Source organism: Moschus berezovskii, chromosome 6 (genome assembly GCF_049115385.1).
Source record: "Moschus berezovskii isolate FMDL1 chromosome 6, NW_MosBer_1.0, whole genome shotgun sequence".
NCBI lineage: Eukaryota > Metazoa > Chordata > Mammalia > Artiodactyla > Moschidae > Moschus > Moschus berezovskii.
In genome coordinates this window covers 79,651,586-79,659,788 of record NC_142465.1, presented here as the reverse complement: position 1 = coordinate 79,659,788, position 8,203 = coordinate 79,651,586, and positions in this window count along the sequence as shown.

Sequence of the window (8,203 nt, the reverse complement as noted above, 5' to 3'; positions counted from 1 at the left end):
CAGGGGATATTCCCAACCCAGGGATCGAACCCGGGTCTCCCGCACTGCAGGCAGACTTTACTGTCTGAGCCTCCAAGGGTTCCATTTTTCCTAATATTTATATATTTATTGGCTGCACAGGGTCTTAATTATAGCATGCAAGATCCTTAGTTGCATCATGCAAACTCTTAGTTGCAGTATGTGGGATCTAGTTCCCTGACCAGGGATCAAACCTTGGCGTCCTGCATTGAGAGCCTGGAGTCCTAGCCACTGGACCACCAGGGAAGTCCCCATGTTGACATTCTTGGGAATGAAATGGCCAGGGCTGGGGGAGATTTCAGGCTCCTGGGATTCAGGAAGGGTCAGATCCATGGACCTCCCCAAGATGTTTCTTTTCCTGGTAATTTCTCTGCCTTTGGCTGTTGGTCCTGAACGAGATGACTTTTGGGGTTAGGAGTGTCTGAGATCCATCTCAGGAGTCCCAGTGGACTCCACCACATCCTCTGCCGTGGCTGAGTTTGGGGACCACCTCTCCAGGCCCTCTCCCGGAGTGCCCTCTCATCAAAGTTTGGATTCTGGGAACAAAGGTTGGGATGAATCACACACCTGCCCCAGGATAGGAGGGGCAGCACCCTGTGACTGGTGTCCCACCAGAACCAAATGAGAAGGGAGAAGATGGATCTCCAAAGGAAGGGGTTGGTGTGATCAGAGCAAGGAGGTAAGAAAAGCAGAGGAGGCAAATCAGAAGCTTTCTAGCCAGGAACTTACCTATTGGTCCTAGACCTGGCCTCCTTGAAAGTAAATTTCCTTCCCCACTTCCTCTCTCGTTTCTGACCTCTTTCCCTCCTTCCCTCAAATATCTATTGAGTGTTGCTCCATTTCAGACACACCTAGGCCCTGGGAATAAGAAGATGAATCAAACTCAGGGCCACCCCTGGGGAGCTCTTCTAATCCAGATCAGCATACGCTGCTGTTCATCCATGGCAAGCCAGGCATTGCCAGTCAACCACAGAACAACTTACCTGGGAGCCTGGGCATGACCTCAAGATCCGCTCAGCACAGAGCTCCAGGCTGCCAGTGCTCACCAACTGGTGTTGGTCCAAAATATGGAAATTCTTTGCTGTGCCCAGCCCCAAACATTCCTCTTTCCCATAACATGTCTGACCTTAAAACCAACAGAATCCCCCTAGACTCTCCACCAGGGTCATTTCTCCTCCTTAAGGACAATGGCATTGGGGTCTCCAACTCCTGACCCTGGTCTGCTGTTGAGTTAACTTCATGGTTGGGGGCCTGAGCACAGTTCCTACTGACAGAAGTACTGCATTTGAGTCCCATCCCTACCACTGCATCTTTCTGAGCATCCCTGGGTTTGGGATAAGTGTTCTATGATTCTTGCAACAAATGACCACACACTTAGTGGCTTAAAATAAGGCAAATGTATTATCTTACAATTAATTCCAGTGGTCAGAAGCCCAAAATGACTCTTATGGGGCTAATATCAAAGTGTCAGCAGGGTTGTGTTCTTTCTGGAAACTCTAGGTGAGAATCGGTTTGTTTCCTTGCCTTTTCTGGCTTCCAGAAGCTGTACACACTCCTTGGCTGATAGCCCCACCCTCCATCTTCAAATCACTCCAACCTCTGCTTCCTTTCTGACTCTCTGACTGCCATGCTCTTCTTCAGCAGTGGTCTCTTAGTCTTTTAATGATAAAAAACGCTGTGGCTTCGGGGCTTATGTGACGTTTAGATGGGATCAGGTCCATGGAGCATCTTGCAAGTTGCGAAGAGTGGTCCAGATGTTAGAGCTTGTCCTCATGATTCTCCCAGGAGCCATCTGCAGAAGGGCGACCGGTGCATCTCAGGGACAAGTCACTGAGGAGACGTGCTCGCAAGTGCTCTGTGGACAGTCACAGTTCTATAGACCCAGCAGTGCTCCAGGCACATAGGGCTCACGTTATCTGAGGCTGCAGGTGGGGCTCAGAGTCTGCATCAGGACCAGGACTTCTGACCCCTGGCCCGGCACCTGCCCCAGGCCATCTCAGGGGTAACCTGAGCAAGCCGCCCTCCATCTGCCCCCAGATTCCACTTATCAAACCTTACTGCCAGGAGGGCTTTAGAGATCAGCTGATCCTGTGGTTTTTTTTTTTCTGCATTTTCTTAATGTATGGTTCAGACGGTAAAGAATCTGCCTGCCATGCAGGAGACCTGGGTTTGATCCCTGGTCAGGAAGATCCCTTGGAGAAGAGGGTGGCTATCAACTCCAGTATTCTTGCCTGGAGAATTCCATGGAGGAGACTGGCGGGCTACAGTCCATGGGGTCGCAGAGTTGGATATGACTGAGCGACTAACACTTTCACTCACATCACTAGCAAACTGTTTTCCAAAGGACACCCTACCTGGAAACCCGATAGACAGGACATGTGAATGTGGAAACTGCGAGGCCCCTACCGACCTCTCCAGCCTCCTGTCTCCTGGTTTCCCACCCCAGACTCACCACCAGAGGCCTCACAGCCTTGGGAGGTAGAGCTTGTTTACCTCACTCCTCCTCCAGACCTTTCCTTCTTCTCTCTCCCCCGAGGCAGTGTGCCTAGAGCTTAAAAGCAGGCACTCTGAAGTCCCAGGACTGGCCCTTGTGCTTTTCTGCTGTGACCTTTGTGAAATGAAATATTTCCTGCCATATCGGTAAACAAGAACATTACAGCCATCAGCGATTTCAGGCCTCCAAATGTGAATGAGGGCTCCCAAAAGGGAAAACAATGCCTGCAATCCAGGAGATGCCACCAGTCCCCCGCCCCACCAGGGTGAGCACTGGCAGCCAAGGAACTGGGGAACCTGGGAAAGATGTCAGGGTTCAGACTTGATTTTGCATCTCTGGGTCTGCCCCTGGTTGAGTAAGAATGGCCCCTGGCCTCTTGACTCAGGAATGCGGAGCATTTCTTACCACCGCTAAGAAGGAAGGGGCCAGGCCTCCAAGGACTAGAAGGATTCAATTGTTTGCTAAAACCACAGCTTAGGAGAGGTCTGAGGGAAAAGGGAGGTCGTGGAGGGCAGAGCTCCAGGCTCTGATTACCCTGTGGGGGAGGAGAAGCCCGTCCCTAAATAAGAAGGTGATCCATGGGTGGATGGACGGAGGCAGATCTGAAGACAACTGTCCTTCCCTCAGCCTCAGTGCTGGCTCCCTGCTCCGGGTCTGACTCTGACTCCTGGGGGTGTGGGAGGGCTGGTCCTTCCCACCTTGGGCACCTCACCTTCCAGTCCAGGCCTCTTCTCAACCCAGCTCCCTGATCCATCCTTTTCTCTATTCTCAGACCTTCTCTGTCAAGTGCCTCATCTGTTGAGCTAGGTGCTGTCATGACCCTCGTTTGATAAGTGAGGAAACTGAGGCACAGCGGGAAAGCAACTTACCCAAGGTCACACAGCAGGGTCTCAGTAATTTGTCCAGTAACTATTTATTGTGTGCCCGGAACTGCACTTACAGGGCAACCCAGGAAGGGGAAAAGTATGACCCATGAGAGCAGCAGCTGTAACTTATCTTCTGCTGTGTCTCCAGAGCCCAGCCTGGCCATACAGCTGGTCAGATGAGCAGGATTTGGTCCAGTTTTCCAGCTCCTCTCAGAGACATCTCCCAGCATCCCCAGGCTTCAGGACTTACCCCTTCCCACTGCCTGTTCCCCAGCTCTGCTGTCCCCCACTCCTGGGTTTGCTCAGCTACCTGTGGAGTTGGTATTCCGCCTCCACCTCGCCCACAGCCAAGGTCAGTGGACCAGCCTCCATGTGGACCTGCGCCCCACATAGACCCCAGGTGAAGGGCACCTTACCTTCTAGACTAGGCTGGCTCTCCTCTGCCCTCCAGGACCCCATTCTGAGTGGTCTCCCAGTTTACAGACCTCCTAGAGGTCAACTTCCCTTGGCCCCTGTATCATTCATTGTTCAACCAAAGAAACAGAACCAGCAGGCTACATATATGCTGTGGACAAAAAACAAAAAAAGTCACCTGGGGGAAATCCCTGGTGGTCTAGTGGTTAGAACTCTGCATTCTCACTACCTGGGGCCGGAGTTCAATCCCTGGTTAGGGAACTAAGATCCCACAAGTCATGAGATGCAGCCAAATTTTTTTTTTAATTAGCTAATTTTAAAAAGTCACCTGCCATTACAGTAAACAATGAAGAATGCTATCAAATGATCAGCCACTGCAGCTGACCTTGAAGGCACACACTGAGGGGATTCAGGATGGAGGAAAATAGGCCACTGCTCCTAGATAGGAAGATGTACATCAAAGGAATAACTCCAGTGAGCCCAGACTCTTGCATCTTTCCATACACAGAAAGACACTAAGATCATTAGCTTGAGATGTCTGGGTTTTTTGTAATTAGCAGTAATCTTTTGATTTTTGACTACCATTAGTTTGTTTTTTTTTTCAGCAAAAGCTCCTAGACATCCTGTCTCCCCCTTTACCTCTTTGAAACAACCCCTCAGAGCTCCCGAGAGGCTGTCTCACAGCCTACAGTCTCAGTTGTTCAGTTGCTAACTCGTGTCTGACTCTGCGACCCCATGGACTCCACATGCGAGACTTCCCTGTCCTTCACTGTCTCCTGGAATTTGCTCAAACTCATGTCCCTTGAGTCGGTGATGCCATCCAACCATCCCCTCCTCAGTTGCCCACTTCTTTTCTCAGTAAGGTCACCGAACAATTCTCAACTTTTAGGTTGTGCTTTTAGGTTGTGCTTTTTCTTCAGTGGACAAAACTGAGCGATGGATTGATGGTGAGGAGTTGGCTTCTGCAGCTGTAGGAGGGCCAGACAGGTCTGAAATCATCCAGGCAGGCTGTCAGGATGGGCCAGCAGAACTTTCAGGTCCAGGCTGAATCTGTGGTCCACAGCGGAATTTCTGCCTATCACTGGATCTTTAACTTAAACATGCCCCTACAGTTCGTTTTGCCTTATAAGGCAACGTGTCCACAGGTTTCTTGGATTAGGGTGTGGACATCTCTGGAGGCTGACCACAGCCCTCAAGCGGCCACTAACTTTCCCATTCATTTATTCATTCATTCTCTTTTCCTTCCTCATGGCCCACCGAAGGCCTAGGCCTGTGCGGAGGGCCGGGGGCACAGAGGGAGGCAGCCTGTGGCTCCGCCCTCGGGAGAGGCCACCGCGGAGGCTGAGGCCGTCAGAGAAACAAATGGCTGTGGTACAGAGTGGAGGTCGGGTTCTGAGGACTCTGGTGACATGGTGCGGGGTACGATCCGGGAGGAGAGCACGGGAAGGCTGCCTTGTAAGGAGGAGGAAGCGTGTCTGTGGGGACACGGACTGTGCCGGGGACTGAGGGAAGCCGTGGCCAGAAAGGAAGGGGGCCCTCTCTGCCGTCAGATGTACTCCTGTGTGGCAGGAGGGGACGGAATCGGGTTCTAGGAAACCAGACTGATGTACCAGAGGGTGGAAAGCAAATTCCCAAGATTTCTGAAGACAACAGTGGAGACCTGAAGTGATTGCTGAGGAGCCTCTGGTTAACCCTTGACCCCTCCCCACTCCCACCTGCTTCTTTTATGACCCAGTGTCTGTGGGTTTGAGAAGCAGAGCCAGATGGAGAGTTCAGGCGGGACCAGAGAGATCGGGGCTCGTTTGCTCAGCCCTTTGTCCCACAGAGAGCAGCCAAAGAGAGGCCCAGCCGGGTCCTCCTGCCAAAGGGCCACTTGAGTCTGGGGTGTTGCCAAGGGCCACTGGGCTGGGCCTTGCTATTCAGGTGAGGCCTATAAAAGCCTCTCCTTTCACCGGCCTTCTCTGCAAGGTCCCCAGCCTTGCTTCCTCCAATTGCTAAGTGCTCATGCTGCCAGGGAGAACCAGGGAAGCCTGAAAAGCAGATTCAGGCTCCCAGCATGGAAGTTGAGTGAATGGGGTGGGGGTTGGGGTGGGGGTCAGGGGGTTGGGAGGGCTGTGGGGATGAGAAGTCTCCTCTCCTCTTCTGTCACATTAGGGCGCTTCATCACCCACATCCCTGGCCCAAAGCCATCAGCTCGGGAGAAATCCTGCCCATAGTTACAAAAGTCCTGGTTACCTCACCTCCTGCTGCCATTAATCATATCCGCAGCCCATTTGAGAAAAATCTCCAGGAAAGCAGAGTGTTCACACATTGTCCCCAGTGTCTTTCTTAAGGTCTGGCATGAATTGGGGACACAATAAATACCTCTCATCTTTCCTTCAAATATTGCACATTAATTAGCCTACAGTGTGATGGGTAGGCACTAGGCTGACCTTAAGCCTTAGACCTTTCTTCACTTTACAGCTGAGGAAAGGGAGACTCAGAGAGGTTGAGTGACTTGCTCAAGGTCAAACAGCAGGTAACAGAGTTGATATTTGGACCTAGTTCTTCTACCTGACTTTTCTCACTCTACCCAGAGTGTCACAGTGTGGAAATGCAGAGGCAAGGAGAGGGGGTGGCCTGTTGGTGTGGTGGCCAGAACAAGCTGGGGCATATGGGCTGGGACAGGGTCATGTTGAGCATTAAAGGTCAAGGGAGTGACCAATGAGGGCTTTCATCCTGTGGGCCACAGGGACTGGAAGTTTGTCCCTGCTTTGGGTCCTTACACAACTAAAGTAGTCTCATGGAGGGACCTTGTCGCAAGCATTCAGTTTTCCCATCTGAAAAATGGCACAAATATATTGATTTGCTATGCCTAGTCGCTCAGTCATGTCTGACTCTTTGCGACCCCATGGACTGCAGCTCACCGGGCTCGTCTGTCCATGGGATTTCCCAGGCAAGAATACTGGAGTGGGTTGCTGTTTCCTCCTCCAAGGGATCTTCCCAACCCAAGGACTGAACCTGCAAAGGTCTCCTGCATTGGCAAGCATACTCTTTACCACTGAAACACCCGGAAAGCTCAAATATATTGATGAGTGTTAATCCAGTGAAAAGTTGGAGTCAAACATACCTGGTTAAAATCCCAGTGCTGCCCCTTCATGGCTGGGGGATGTTGGCAAATGATGAAATTATTTACCTTTTCTGTGCTCAGTGTCCAGCTGGGGAAAATGGGACTAAAGACATTCTTCTTGCGGGACCCTTGTGAGGCTCAAAAGGGACACATTACATAAAGCACCAACAGCAGAAGTATCTGACAGGGTAGCTATTATTGTTTTTGTTATTATAACCACTAGTTGGGTCTTCTGAGGGGTCATACCTAGCACCAAACATGCTAGCCAGGGAGCTCCCGGGGATTCTGTGGGCCTTCCTCCCCATGCAGGGGCTTCCGTGATAGCTCAACTGGTAAAGAATGATTCCTGGGTTGGAAAGATCCCCTGGAGAAAGGAATGATACCCACTCCAGTATTCTAACCTGGAGAATTCCATGGATTGTATAGTCCATGGGGTTGCAAATAGTCGGACACGGCTGAGCGACTTTCACTTTCACCTTTCTCCCCCTACAGAACTTGGAGCCCTGTGCTTTGGGATTCCTGAGTGCTCCTGTGCACAAAAGCTCAGGCTTGGAGTAGTTGTTCTTGATCCCCATGATTATCCTATTGAGACTCATGGGAAGAAAACTGACTGGGAGATAGGAGACTCATGGCCTAACCCCCCGTTCTGCCCTGACTTGCTGTGTGATCTTGGGTGAGTCATTTCCCTCTCTGGGCTGCAAATAGAGAGGTAGTCTGGACAACTCTAAGAACCTTTCATTTCTCATCCTGAGAACTGAGGCCTGGAGATAGAAGTCTTTCATTGCACCCAAACCCTTGTGTATTCACAGTCCAGTTCAGAATCAGGCCTGGGAATGGATGCCCACTGGGTCTAGGGCCTCAATCCACAAAGCCCACAAGACTTAGTAATAAAGAGTTCCCATAATCCAGCAAGGGAGCCTAGATTCAGCAATGAAAATAGCCCTTTATGGGTTCATATGAAATGCTTGCAAAGACATGTTAAGGGAAAAAGCAAAGTGAAGGATAGTGTTGGGTATCCTTATATGAAAAAGGGAGAAGGACAGCAAGGATGTTTGTAGAAGCAACTGGAAGGAAACATGGCTGCTTCTAGGGCAGAGGTACGGGTGGCAGGAACAGGAGCATGGGAGGCTTTTCACAGTGCCCCCTTGGTACCCTTTGAATCTTGTTGCTGTTTAGTTGCTCAGTTGTGTCTGACTCTTTTGCTCCCCTATGGACTATAACCTGCCAGGCTCCTTTGTCCATGGGATTTTCCAGGCAAGAATACTGGAGTGGCCTGCAATTTTTTCCTCTAGGGGATCTTCC